Source organism: Heterocephalus glaber, unplaced genomic scaffold (assembly GCF_053883595.1).
Source record: "Heterocephalus glaber isolate CG9 unplaced genomic scaffold, H.glaber_assembly_v1.0 deba00000676, whole genome shotgun sequence".
Classification (NCBI taxonomy): Eukaryota; Metazoa; Chordata; class Mammalia; order Rodentia; family Bathyergidae; genus Heterocephalus; species Heterocephalus glaber.
This window is the reverse complement of record NW_028258156.1, coordinates 4,935,717-4,951,067: the sequence shown is the minus strand read 5'-3', so window position 1 is coordinate 4,951,067 and position 15,351 is coordinate 4,935,717. Positions and strand designations below refer to the sequence as shown.

General features: G+C 38.7%; 1 long non-coding RNA gene and 1 pseudogene across 2 annotated transcripts in view; one reads left to right on the top strand and one right to left on the bottom strand.

Moving 5' to 3' along the window:
* Nucleotides 1–15,351, top strand: part of LOC110348078 (uncharacterized) — a 148,396-nt gene that overhangs the window by 113,959 nt on the left and 19,086 nt on the right. The window lies entirely within an intron of this gene.
* LOC101697554 (DNA repair protein Ku70 pseudogene) lies at nt 2,198–3,643 on the bottom strand (annotated as a pseudogene).

Genomic DNA, 15,351 nt, shown 5'->3' with positions numbered 1-15,351 from the left:
GACCTTGAAAAGTAATTCTTATTCCTATTAGTGGGATAGGATGGCTGCAGGGGTTGGGACTTTATATTTTCCTCTTCAAACACTGATTTTGAACACTATGTTATATTCCCTGTGTGAATGTCCAGTGGGCTAATCATCCACTTTCCAACTGATAGGTATATAGGTTTGTATCTGTGTTTTGCTGCTATTAACAGCACTTCTCTAGACAATCCTACACATGTCTTCTGTTTTATATGTGAGTTTATTCTGAGTTATGTAACTATTACTTCCTAGCGATTTGTAGTCTTAGCCCCAGATTTACTCTGGGGAATTTGCCTATGGGTATTCTCTAGAAGCTTCTCTCTTCAATTCTGGTGCAGCTTCTCCAGGCAGGCTGATTCCCACAGGAAAGACTTTTCACTAATCAATCTACCCAGAGACTAACTGTCGTGATAGTTGAGGTATTTTCTGTCAACCAAGTCTGGAGGAGTCTCATCCCTTCTCTGGCCCACAGGAAACCTAAGGAGTTTCCCAATGTCACTGAGATTGGTTTGCTTTTCCTGAGACAGGATGTGGACTGCTCATAAAGGAGCTCTATCACACACAGAGGCTTCACACTCAGGTAGTCTGTCTAGGTTCTTCCTTTGGCTTTTCTAGACCCAGGGGGTTTAGGGTGGGCCAGAGGATCAGAAATTTGGTATCAGTTTTTAAGTCTGGCATCCTACCATGAAATCTGGTACACAGAAAATAGACTTATTTTGTGTGGGTTCCCTATTTCTAAATGTAAGAGAACTAACAACACAGTAATTCAATTTTGGCTTTCATCTTCCCATTCGTATCTTTCTTGTTTACTTAAGCACATAGCCTGCTGATAGCTGGCAAGCTCACAAACAGAAATGGAAAATGGGCTAGCTGTGATTGCCCTAGGGTCACCTCTTTAAAGAAGTCCTATAAGGAATTCCTAGCTGTCCCTAGCTGGCCTTTGCTGAAAAGCAATCATAAAACCATCATGTTAATTAGTTAATATAAGTGTCTAGTTTGTTCTCTTTTACCAAATCCTACTTCACCCCTTTCCATCCACAAACCCCTTGAAAAATAGAGTAGTGATGACAAGCCTGAGTTTCACCACTTAGCAGCTGCGTGACATTCAGCAATCTTTAATCTTTTTCCCATCTATAGAATGGATATACTAATTATTCCTGACTCATAGTAATTTTTTTTCAAGAATTAAATGAGATGGTTCCAGTGAGACCTTAGCAGAATGATGGAATGATTTAAGCACTCAGTAATGATTAGCTCTATATTTCTTACACTTATTAATGTATAAAAATGTATTTAGTTGTCACACCTTGGTGTGGAAGGGTACTAATAGTATCTAGTGGGTAGGATTCATGTATGCTAATAAATATCTAATAATACACAGGACAGCCCCCTGGCCCCCGAAACCATCAAAACATAAAAATAAAAAAAGATCTATCCTGTCCAAAATACCAATAGTGCTGAGTTTGAGAGACCCTAGGTTGGTTGTCAGTATATTGGTATGCCTGTGACAATACTGAGTCTTTCATCTGTATTAGCTTCATGGAGATACAGATCTCTAGAAACGGGAAAAACATGAGTAACTATAGAATCCTGTCATCTTACTTTAACAGAAAGATTTGCTACCAAAACAAATGGATGCTTATCAATGTAGGATTAACTTGTACATATTATTGGTCATAATCTCCTTGTTATCATATAATATGTTCTAAACTCTCTATGCAAGAAGAGTCTAGGATTTCATGGACACATTAGCTCCCTTTATTTCTTTAATTTTAAAGATTAAAGAAAACACTTTTTTAATCTACTGCATCCTGATGCTTAACCTTTTAAGGAGAATAGTGTTTATAATTTTTTCCCTTGTAAAAGAAATGCAACATAAATTTACTATCCAGAGGATTGAAATTTACCATTCTTTTCCTCTCTGTTATAGGGTCTGATATCATTCAGTTAGAACAGACTCCATATTGGTTCAACTTTTTTTTTAGTACAAAGTTAGGCCTTTATTCATGAAGTAGATAAGGCATAGCAAAATGGGAGAGCTGCATGGTCTCCATGGTAACAAGAGGTTCCACAAACCTGAAGTCCTTGGCTCCCAACAGGCAGCACTTGGCAACTCTGCAGAAACATCTGGTAAGTTGGTAAAAGGAATGGAGGCAGCCTGGCCTGATCAAGGAAGGTGGAAGGCTGAAGGCAGCTAGCTGTGTGCTGCACTCAGTCCTTCAGGAAGTGCTGGGTGAGCACATCCAGCAGCTCCTGCTTCTTTAGCCCAGCTTAGAGCCCACACACCCTGCAGGTCTTCTTCAGCATGGGCATGGTGAGCTTGCCTAGTGTGCCCTTGATGGCATGGGCCTTCAGCTCCTCTTCAGATGACTCAACATTGGGCCTTTTGCTTCCAAAACTTTCACCATCTTGCTTTTGCTTGGTAGCTTTTCCCTCAGGATTGTAGTCTGGTGGGTAAACAAGGTCCTTAAATTCATCTATCAGGGAGCCCAGTCTTTTATTCATTGCTTCAACCTTGGGCAAGATCAGATCCACTGCTCGCTTAGGCTCCATCAAATCCAAAGCCAAAGCCAAGTCTTCCAGGTTCCTGAAGTGCTGTTGCAGCACGGGGTTCTCAAAGCTGTTGCTTCTGTATTTGAAGCGCAGCTTCTGAACAATGGCCTTCATCCTGTCTATCTGCTCTAGGTTGGCCATGACCTTTTCAGCAGCAAGCACATTTCGTTTATCATCGGCATAGGGTAGGAAGACAAACTGGAAGCCCGGAGGAGCCACCTGGATTTTCTGGTCATCCAGCTCCTCTTCTTGTGACACCAAAGCCACAAAACAAGGGAGGGCGGTGCTCTTCTGGGGCATGTATCTCTACAGGACTATGACCTCCTTATCCAGACATTTGATGATCAGGGCACTGCACAGGGTTGAACTCCCATTCACCAGGGACTCCATGAACAGGGAAGGCCTCAGGTAATGGTACTTCTTCAGCAGGGCCAAGGCCTTGAAGCCAATGAAAACCAAACCTTGCTCATCAAACTGCTTCAGCTGTTTCGTTTCCTTTTTGTTTAGCACAATCTTCCGATTCCCATAGATCTGAGACCGCTTGGTGTCGGCGGGCAAAAGCAAGCTGCCTGTGTTCACATTGAACATCCAAGTCTTGGTTTTCACTGGTTCATCGGTTTCTCGGTACAACCTCACTGGCGTCGGCTTTCTGGCCTTCTGGACCAGGTTATAAATGCCCACAGTGAGTGCTGTATTTTTTTCAAGTTTAAATTTTAACCTGGAGAGTGCGCTCTTCCGGGTCTCCTTGGCTCAAACCTCCTCAACAGGTCTTCCAGCCTGCTCAATTCCTGAAAGTGAATGCCGAGGTCTGCATCTTCTTTTACCCTAATGATATCTCTATAGACCAAGGATATGTCAAAGCCCCCACATTTCTTCAGGTGCATCAAGTCAAGGAAGATACCTGTGTCTCGGAGATCGCTGGCCTTGGTCCTGGCCCGGCTGGCCTTGGCACTGTCACTGCCGTGGGGATCATCGTTGTTGGTGAATAGCATGATCCTCTTATGACTCATCTTGATCTACACATCACTGAGAAGGTTGGCACACACCCACAGCACTTCACTCAATGAGTACTCACACCTGTGGCCAATCAGGTCTTGGAAGTGGTTTTGTCCCTGCTGCCCCTTAAACTGGTCAAGCTCCAGCATACCTTTAGCACTTGGATTATTCAGCTCTTGTAAAACATAAATATTTTTGAAATTCACTGAATTTTTGTCTTTTTTTGGTACCATAGAACACCATCCCCAGGAGATCTCAGTCACTGCTTATGATCTTACTTGTGCACACACTGTATGCTCATATCAAAAGAGTCAGTTCATTTTTACCCTGAGATTCAAACATGGGCCTGGAGACATCCACCAAAAATATCAAACTTATCTCTTCCTGAGTATTTATATTCTCCTCAGCCACAGAGATCAACATGCCCAGAAGAAGGGCACCACACATGTGTGGGCTGCTGTCCACCCCTCACCCCCACCCCCGCCACTATCTTGGTTCAGCTTATTGAGACTGCCAAGCCCTTTAAGGCCTTGTAATCAATTCAATTCACATTTATCGAGCAACACCTAATTTCCCAAATCATTCTAAGTCCTGGAAAGATAGAAATGAAAGTGATCATGTGAACATGATCTCAGTCTAGTGAGGAAGATGGAGACTATACAATGAATTCCCAGTAGGATAAGTATTATAAGAGGGGGCAGATAACAAGATTTGATGGAATCCTAAAGGTGTTGGAATTCTCACTGAGGAAGTAACATTTAAGCTCATGGCATGAAGGATGCTTCAGGTAAGAGCCTATGGAGCCTTGAGTTGAGGGAAGGCAATTGAAAGACATATTACCAGAGAATGTCATTGTTAAAGCTGCTATCAATTTAGAGTCTGCTCTGTGGTTGTATGGTTTAGAGCCCAGAGGAAAAAACCCACTCAGTTGTACAAATGTCCAGCTCAGTTCAAGTTTAGATAACATTTTAGGTCTAATAAAAAATCATTGTACTATTAGCTTTTCCTTGAAAAGCAGAATTTTACAGGCTGGCAGAAAAACTAATTATGTGCTCCTCTTCTGCCTTTCAAAGCCTTCAAATGCTAATTAAGTACCTTACATCTTCCTTCTAATAAGCTCCTTGTTTTACTTATTTTAGTTAGCATACATTAGAGCTAACACAATCCCATTTTTAATGGCTCTGTTTCAAAGTCTGTTGATGAGCCAGTTGGTATGAATCATCCTAAATGTCCTCCCTCATGGGCAAGACCCATCTGTCAAGATCTACAAAATGATATTTCCTGCTTATGGGAGACATCTTGGTAGAGCTAAGTGCCCTGCCAAGGAGAATGTCACTGAAGCTGCATGCTAATATCCCAATGCCCTGCAATCTCATCTCCAAGAAGTTTCAGCAGAAACACAAATCCTATGGGCCCAGAGCCCATAATAAAGACCAGTTTTCCTAGTCTGACCTAGAAGTAAGCTTTGTTATGAGTATAGAATTGTCAGATTTAACAAATGGAACTACGCATCAAATTATTTTTAGTATAAATATGTCCTATGCATGGTATACACTTATATTAAAAACTGTTTATCATTTATGGGAAATTTTCTGTTTACGAAGTAGTGTGTAATGTTAGAAAAGCTTTTGTTTGTTTATTCATCTCCCTCATTTATTTGCTCAAATGTCATTTCTCAGTGATCTCCCAATCACCCTGTTTAAAATTGGATGACCTTCCATCTCTCTTCCATGACTCTGTTCCCTTTATAGCATTTACAATCAAAATATTTATGTATTTTGTTTATTGGCTGTATTCCTCTCTAGAATATAAACTCCTTCAAGTCATGGATTTTGGTCTATTTTATTCAATACAGTATTCCCAGCGTCTACATTAGGCCTTGACATTGAGCAGTTATACAGTAAGTAGCTATTGAAATCATCCATCTATCCATTTATTTATTCATTCATTTGTTTGTAAACTACTTTGCTTAGAAGTATAGAACCTAGAGACTTATTCACTTGAGTTTGAATTCTGGCTCTATGAATTGTGATGTCAGATGAGTCACATCATTTTTTGTACTTTAGTTTCTTCTTCTGTAAAATGAATATAGGAATAGTACCACTTGGACAGACATGCTAAGAAAAAGATAATGTCCATAAAGTTCTTAGAACAGTGACTGGAATACTATAAGCATTTGATAAATGGAATTTATTACATTTAACAAATATTTGTTGACCATTTTTTTCTGTCTTCCAGAATGTTCTGGGGGTTGGGAGGGCCATAATGAATAATGGATACTCATTGCCATCAGAGAGGCTATAAACTAATGAGAAAATAAGTAGACAGTTGTCAGAGACTATAGTAAATGCTACAGCAGTTGTAGCAAAATGATCTATGGGAGCATTTGGAGGATCTGACCAAGAGCTGAGTTAGGGTAAAGGGTGCTGGGAAATGGGTAGGGGAGAAGAAGTATTCCAAGAAGAAGGAACAGTGAATATGAGAAGTCAGAGGACAGCACAAGCACATGGCTTTTGTGTTGTGACAAGAAAGTAGGCAAGTGTGGCTGGCTCATGGAGAGAAGCATGAAGAAGAGGGAGATGACAGATGAGCCTGGGGTGACTGACAGGCCAGATGCTGAAGCCCAGGAGTTTAGTTCCTACCTGGGGGAAAAAAAGAGTAGTGAGCCCAGGCTGTGGGAAGATCCCTTCATCTACAGCGTGCGCCTGAATTTGGGGGGCTTAAGGTAATATTAGATGAAGGAATATTAGATGAAGGAAAGACAGCAAGGAGGCTTGGGTAATCTTCCAAATAAAACATAGTAGAGTTGTGGGAATGGGAAGAAGTGGCTTACTTAGATTATAATTAGAAAACAGAATAGAAAGGATTTGGTGATTGTTTTCTCCTTGAAACTTTTATCATTGGAAGGGCCTCTATTTTTTGTGAATTTTTTTCTTATAATATTATTGTCTAATTTTGCAATCAGGGTAATATTAACAGTAGAATAGGTTGAGAAATATTCCATTAGCTCAGATTTAGTGGAGCAATTTGTATAGAATTATTATCTCTCCTATAAATGTTTGGTAGAATTCAACAGTACTCTAAAGTCATCTGATCTTGGAGTTTTGTATGTGAAAATATTTTTTCCCATAAATTTAATTTCTGATAGATGCAGGATTATTCAGGCTATTTCTCCTGAGTGAACGTTGATAGTTTGTGTCTTTCAAAGAGTTTTTCCGTTTTAATTAAGTTTTCAAATTTACGGTAATGCATCTGTTCACAAATGCTTCTGTTTGCGAACAAGTTGGTTTGCAAACAGAAACGTTCAGCAAAATTTTGCTTCTGTTAGTGAACTCCGCATTGGGTGACAAGCACCATTGCAGCCATCTTTCCCACACAAATATGAATGAGCCCATCTTTTCCTGAATTGTGGGATGAATTAAGTTTGCGAACCAAGGTACTTATATGTATATGTATGATATTGTTCATTATATTATCTTGTTATCATTTTAATGTCTGTAGAATTTGTAATGTCATCACCTTTCTTCTTCCTGACCCATCGTTTGTGTCTTTTCCTTTTGTGTTGTGATCAATTTGGCTATAGGTTCAGCAACTTTATTGGTCTTCTTAAAGAAGAAGGTTTTGGTTTCATTGATTTTCTCTATAATTGACTTCTAATTTAATCTTATTTTGGGTTTAATTTACTCTTCTTTTTCTAGTTTCTCAAAGTAAAAAATAAAGCAATTGCTTTGAGATTTTTTCTTTTTTCTAATATAGGCATTTACTGTTATACATATTCTTTTTTTTTTTTTGTACCAGAGATCGAACTCAGGACCTTGCATTTGCCAGACAGGCAGGCGCCACTGAGCTACATCCTCAGCCCTGTTATACATATTCTTCTAAGTAATGTTTCAACTATTTCCCACAATTTTGATGGATTTTCATTTTCATTCAAATAAAAATGTTTTCTAAACTTTCTTTTGATTTATTCTGTGATTTATGGGTTACTTAGACTGTGTTGATTTACAAATATTTGGAAATTTTCCTGTTACCTTTCTGTTATTGATTTCTACTGTATTATTATTGTGATCAGAGAACAAGCTTTATATAACTTGAAACATTTTAAGTTTAATACTCATTTTACAGCCCTGATTGTGATCTGCATGGTAAATGTACTGTGTGGACTTACAAATAATGCATAATCAACTGTTTTTGGGTGGAGTGTTGTATAGGTATTAAGTCAAATTAGTTGAAAGTGTTTTTTTTAGTCCTTTATACTTGCTAATTTTCTCTGTAAGTTCTATCCATCATTGAGACAGGGATATTGACATCTTGATTACTGTTGAATTATCTATTTCTACCTTTAATTCTGTCAATTTTTGCTTTTATATTTTCAGTTTTTGTTTTAGGGGAGTATATGTATGTAATTATTCTCTCTTCACTGAATTGACCCTTTCATCATTATAAAAATGTTCTTTGTTTCTAATACGTTTTTGGTCTTATCCTCTATTTTCTACGGTATTAGTATTCCAGCCACATTCAAATATCTGAAATTAAATCATTATGACTTTCACGGTCCTTGTCTTCTATTTTTAAAATCTATGGTAGTTTTTGGTTTCTAATGATTGATAATTCTCTTCATCATAGGTAGTGTGTTGTTGTTGTTGTGGTTGCTTATTTGCATACCTGGTAAGTTTTTGTTGGATGCCAGACAAGAATTTTGCTTTGTTGATTGGACATTTTTATTATTTTAAGACTGTTCTGCAGCATAGTTCTGGGTTGCAGTTATCTTATTTAGAAATGGTTTGGTCCTTCTGTCTTGTGGGTTTATGATTTGTTCATCGATCTGGACTAGAGCAGTACTCCCTCTAAGTCTCATGATTCTCCACTATTGAGGTAAGACCTTCTTGAACAGCTCGTTGTTGCTTGATGTGTGGCTTCTCTAGTCTGGTTGGTGGGAGGAGACACTATTCCCAGTCCTGTGTGAGCCTTGAGCACTGTTCCCACTGACCCTTCTAAATGGCTCTTTCTCCTGTCTCCTCTATTTCATTCACACCCATTCACAGATCAGAACTCTGTGTTGAAATACCCAAGGGTGACCATATATCTCTGGAGTTCTTTGTGCAGCTTTCTCATTTGTGGTACTCTACTCTGCCAACAAAACTTTCTTGGATTCTTGGCTCTATTTCCTCAACTTGTGGAGGCACCTCAACTCTTTGGGTTACATCTTTCCTGTGCCACCATCTGAAGTTTACAGCACAGGAAGCTGTGACAATTATAGGGTCACCATCTTTTTCCCAACCACTCAGGGAAGACTGTCCTTTGTTGTCTGATATTCACTGCCCTAAATACCAGTGATTCCTATATTTTGTCTTTTGGAGGGGGGGATATTATTTCAGGCAGAAGTTTATCTGGCCCCTGTCATTCCATCTTGGTCATTTGTAGAAATTATTCCTATACTATTTTGAACCTGAGAAATTGTTATTTTGCTCATAAATACCTTTAGTGTACTAAAATATAAGTATCTTAAAATAAGTGACTTTAAAATAAATAACCAGCTTCAGGTATCTGTTACAGCAATACAGTAGTAAATGGGGAGATTTGGGAGGGGCCAGTCTTGTTCTTTTTTCAACAACCCATTTTTGCAGGAATTATCTCACTCCATGAGTACCCTCTGAGGGCAGCACACCCAGGGATCTAAGCACCTCTCACTAGTTCCACCTCTTAAATATTCCTCCATTTCCCAACATCACCACATTGAGGACTTGGCTTCCCATCTATGAACCTGTGGGGAAAATATGCAAATAATACCCAAAACACAGCAATAAGAACACTCTAAAAACGTACAGCCATAATACCACTATTTCCTCTCTAAAAATTTATAATTTTAAAATGTGCATTATTAAATTGTCACATAAGTGTTGCTGTATTTTATCATTTGTTTGCTTGAATGAAGACCCAAAGATTCACACCTCGGCTTTGGCTGATGTGGCACCTTAATCTCTAGGTTACCCTTCCATCTCCCTCTTCCCCACTCCATCTCCTCCTCCAGCTCTTTTTCTGTGTATTTAAGGAGGGAAGCAGTCTTTGTTTTGTAGCATCTCCCACATCCCTGATTTTCCTGATTAAATACTCATATTTCTCTGTCCTTTTTATCTCCTACCAATTACTAATGGATCTAGGAGACTGATCAGGTCTACAATCCACACCACTCTTTAATGTGCTTTACTAGCCTTTCATATTTGAGTTTCTTTTGATTAAATTTCTGAGGATAGGAAAGGACTGTTGTAAGTTCTACTACCAGAGGTTCCTCAAGATATCACTTGGTGAGTTTGCCTTTTATTTACTTTATCTAACCTTAGATCATGCAGTCATGTTGCAAAGGAGCGGCAAAAGGGTTAATACAAGGAGAGAGACAACTCAGGACATTAAAAAATATTCTGAAATAAAATATTGAGTTGAGTGCCCTAGAAAGGACACTGGAAATGGTTGAATTGAGGTCAGTCTGTGAATTTAATTTCAGGTTTTATTATTCTAATTTACACGTTCATAAAAATGAAATGGGTCATTATCAAGTGCTTAATTTTCAATGTAAGACATAAAAATGTGTACACATATAATACAGCTTGGAGGTATAGTTGGGATTTTCATTCCAATCTTAAGTGATCTGCATTCATAAGCTAAGAGTGGTTAAGAAATGCTTTTTCTTTCTTTCCTTCTTTGTCTTCATCCTTCATTCACCCAATCATTCATTACTTCATATAGTTAATCATTTATACACACACCTATACTTGAATGAAGGTGGCAGTTATAGGCATACCATGATGCATAGAATTCTAGAGATCCATAGAGGTCTGGAGGCTCCATTCCTCAAATTGCCCATCTCGAGGAAAAACGGGTGAATAAAACAAACACAATACAAATGGAGTTTTATAAAACAGAGCCATAAAAATTGCAGTAGCAATCCAGAAAGAGGAACGTCTTTATCTACCAACTCATGGATGATGAGTTTTTCTTCACTTTTTGAATTTTACTACCCAAAGCTACCCAAAGCATATATAACTCTTGATTATCTTCACAGGACAGAGAATAATTAAAAATGTATTTGTAGTAGATGCCATCTAAGTAATTTGCTCCTTCTACTGCTGGATTTATTTCCAACATGAAATCTGTGGGATTTTTTTTCTTCAAATCAGCCAATTCTTCAACTATGTGGACAAAACTGGATAATCTGCAATTTAATTTTGATACTACCTACCTGGATTAAGCATTGTATTCTATGAATAAGTGCTACTTCAAATGCTACTTCAGTCCTACTTCAGATGCCAATTGCAGGTGTTGCTTGTCACCTCCACTTCTGACTGTCCAGCTATATATTTGAGGATCCACAAAATCTTCCTTGGGTTAATTTGCTGGGATGACTCACAGAACACAGGAAATCATTGTACTTATTATTAGTTTATTACAAAGGAAACAAACAAAGAATAGCCTGATGGAAGAGAACCACAGGGCAAGGTATAGGGGGTGCTGCATGGAGGTTCCATACTCTCTCCAGGTGCATCACCTTCAGGGCATGCTGATATGTCCATCAGTTGGGAAGCTCTCTGTGCCCTTTGTTAGGGTTTTTCTGACAGTTTCATTACCTAGGCACAATTAAGTCATTGATTATTAGTGATTAACTCAATTTCTAGTCCCTCTGCCTTCTTCTGAAGTTCAACAGAAAAAGTAGGGAGGCAGTCCTGAAAATACCAGTCCTTTATCCATACAATTGATTCCCCTGGCAGCCAACCCCCATCCTAAAGCTCTCTAGGGGGCATCAACAGTCAAATTATTAACGTAAACTTGGGTACAGTCAAAAGAAACTTGTTATGACTCCTCAAGATTCTATCACTCTTATGACAGAAACTCTGTGTCAGGAACCAGAGACAAAAAATGTATATTTCTTGGTGTATGACAAGCTTTCTGTGATTCTGAGTTTCTCTGGGATGGATTTGTTGGTCAGAATAACTATATCACTTCTTTGGCTTAAAGATGTAAATATTTTGCAGGTGATTCTAGATAATTAAGAAATGGAAAAACAAAGTGTCAGAGAAGACAGGGATGAAATACGAATAGAGCATGGGCCAGATCTCAAACCCCATTAATTAATCAAACTCAATACAAGGAGACACCAAATCTAAGGACATAAGAATCATCATCTGTATGTATTACAAAGATAAAAGTCTATAGCTAACATTTATCCAGCACTGACTGTATGCTATGCACTGTTTTAAATCCTATTATTTATTAAATGCTTAGACAAAAGCTTTGGGGTAGGTTATATTATTTCCCATTTTACAGGTGAGAAAACTGAGAGACAGGATGCAAAAATGAGTCATAACTAATAAGTTGCAGAGTGAGATTCAGATCAGGACTATCTGCTCTAGAAGTCCCTCATGCTGCCTTTTTGAAGTATATGGGAAGAAATACATGCACTTTATCACTGAGCTACACTTCCAGCTAGTATGGAAGAAATAGTTACAGAGTGACCATGAGATAGCATCAGTTTCCACCAGTTCTCATGAGCAAAGTTTGGTTACCAGTCAGGGGAACTTTTTCTGGTTGGGAACCTTCCTATTTTTTTTTGTATTAAATTCTTTTATTGGTACATTGTAGGTATACAGCACAATTACATTTCTCACTGGGAATTGTACCTTTACATAATGCATCTTGGTTCTTATTTTTTCCCCATTCCTAGCCCTCCCTTCATGCCCTCCACCCTTCCCTATTTACAAAGACTTTATTTCCATTTTTTTCATTTCTCAGCATTTTTCCTTTCCCTTCTTTCCTTTCCCCTGCCCCTCCCACTACCCCTACCCCTTTGGACCTTTTCTTCCTATTTTACATTATTGATTATTCATTCTAATCATTGGTACATTTTAGGTATACAATATAATGACATTCATCATTGGAAATTTGCACCTTTACATAGTCTCTCTTGGTTCTTATTTTTCACCCTTGACCAGCCCTCCCTTCAACCCCTCCAGTCCTCCCTATTTACAAAGATTTTGTTCCTATTTTTCCATTTTCTCATATTAATCCTATTCCCTTCTATCCTTTCCCCTAGCCCTCCCACTTCCTTCCCCTTTGCCCCTTTTCTTCCAATTTCACATTACCTATTATACATTTAGTCCTTATTTACACTTTCAGTTTCTCACACCAGAGGAACTATTCGGTATTTACACATGTGTGCCCTATTTATTTCACTTAAGAGTATCACCTCAATGTGCATCCACTTAGCTATAAATGTCTCTAGTTTCTCATTTTTTATGGCTGAGTAGTACTCCATTTTATTTAAAAAACCCCACATTTTCTTGATCCAGTCTCCAGTTGATGGGCATTTGGGCTGTTTCCAAGTTTTAGCTATTACAAACTGAGCTGCTATGAACATGGGCACACATATATCACTGTGATATGATTCTTTTAATTCTTTGGGGAAGATCCCCAGCAGTGGAATAGCAGGGTCAAATGGGACTTCCAGTCCTAGTTCTTTGAGGTATCTCCATACTGATTTCCACAGTGCTTGCACCAGTCTACACTCCCACCAGCAGTGGAGGAGGGTTCCTCTTTCCCCACAGCCCTGCTAGCATTTGTTATTGCTTGATTTCATGATAGCAGCCATTCTTTCTGGAGTGAAGTGGAATCTCAGTGTTGTTTTCATTTGCATCTCTCGAATGACCAGTGATGTTGAGCATTTTTTCATGTATTTATTTGCTATTTCTACTTCTTTGTCTGACAAATGTCTGGGAACCTTCCTATTATTAAGGATTGGTCAATATTGAAAATGTGCCCCTGTGATGTGGAAAGCTGACAATTTCCAAGTCCTTTATGAAATCTTGAAGGGTATATAACTTGTTTTAGGAAAAGAAACTTTCTCCTTAGAGCACTGTTTTCAACCCTAATAGCCCTTGGAATTACCTCTAAAGCAGGGGAGCCCAGGAGGTGTAAGCAACCAAGTCTTTCTGGGGTTGTGTTCCAGATTGCAAAATTGATATTTAGACAAAACAAGAATGAAGAACCTTGGAAATCATCTCATCTCCAATCAGCAAATACTTGGCATCCAGGCCATTACTGCCACCATTTCATCTATGCTTATGCTGGACACCACTTGGTGGTCACATCATTCTTCCTCAGCCATGATCTTCTAGCTCCAAATCCTAGCACTGAGTTGAGAGGTGATTCATTTAACAGATGAGGAAATTAAATATACATGATCATAATTTCTATAGGTCACTTTATGAAAAAAATCTGACCTTAGAAACAATTCGGTATCTGAATCTAAGGCAAGGTTTCTTGGTCTTGGACATGTTGGCATTTTGGGTAGAATAATAATTTATTGGAATAGGGAGAGACTGTGTGTTGCAGCATATTTAGCAATATTCCTGGCCAGTAGCAGTCTTCCATCCCTGTACCAACTGTGACAATCAAAATAGTCTTCAGGGCTGGGGATATAGGTCAGGGGCACTGTGTCTGCCTGACAAGTGCAAGGTCCTGAGTTCAATCCCCTGTATCAGAAGAAAAGAAAAAGAAAAAAAACAGTCTTCAGATATTACCACATGTTTCCTGGAGGTATAAGATTGCTTCTTGTTAGAATCCCTTACCTAAGGACTATCACATTGGCATCAGTGGCATGTAGGTCTGGCATTGACACTAGAATAAGCCTTACAGCTTTAATTACAATGTGCAAGAATTGTTATTGGGCTGAAATCCCAAGCACTCTGCTGTACTTAAATAGATTACAAGTAGGAGACCTCATCTCCTGCAGAAGCTATATAATAATACAACTAGAACAAATATTTACCCAGATAAACATCCTAAACAGGGCAAAAGCAAGCAAATACAAACAAAGGAATGGGGGGAAAGACAGGTTAGATGTCAGGTTTTTAAGAGATATAATAAAATTCTTCCAACATGTGCTTAGAAAATGGCATATGGAAATCAGTTTGGAGATTGCTCAAAAAACTAAAACGATAAGCCACCCCCAGCACAGAGGAGGTGAACCTTCTGGGCCACCATACCACTGCCTGCAGCACCTAGGAGCAGAGCCACTCCCCGTGCCAAGGAGGTGAGCTGCTCAGGTGCCAGCAGCACCCCCACACACACCCCAACACACACATACTGAAATGAGAAGACACATAAACAAGTCTCAAAACCAGACTTCCCTAATCAACTAATCACCTAAAACAACCCCAAAGGGAAACAAGATGGAACAATCTGATACTCGACACCTGGACTCCCTGAACTAACAACAAAAGAGGATCTGGAAAAAATGAAATCAGAAATAATTTCTCTGATAACAGCAGAGATTGTGCCCATAGTACAAGACATGATTAATAAATCTAGAGTGGACACAGATAAAAAAAAAATAGAGGAGCTGAGGAACATGATGGAATCCCAACATAGGAAACAAATGGAATCCATAAAACAGATGCAAACAGATTTCCAGGAGATTAAAAACTCCCTTGAAAGTTTACACAGCACAATGAGCCAATGTGAGGACAGAATTTCAGATATAGAAGATAAGATTGCAATTAGTGACCAGGAAAAGAAAAATTTCTTTAAAATAGTAAGGGACCATGAGAAATCAATCCAGCAGCTGCTAGATGATGCACAGAAGAATAACATGAGACTGATAGGAGTCAATGAAAAAATAGAAGAAAGTGCAGATTGACATAAAAAAAACTTCACAGAAGTGATGGCAGAAAACTTCCCAAGCAGGGGAAAAGAACTTGACATACAGATAAGTGAGGTTTATAGGACTCC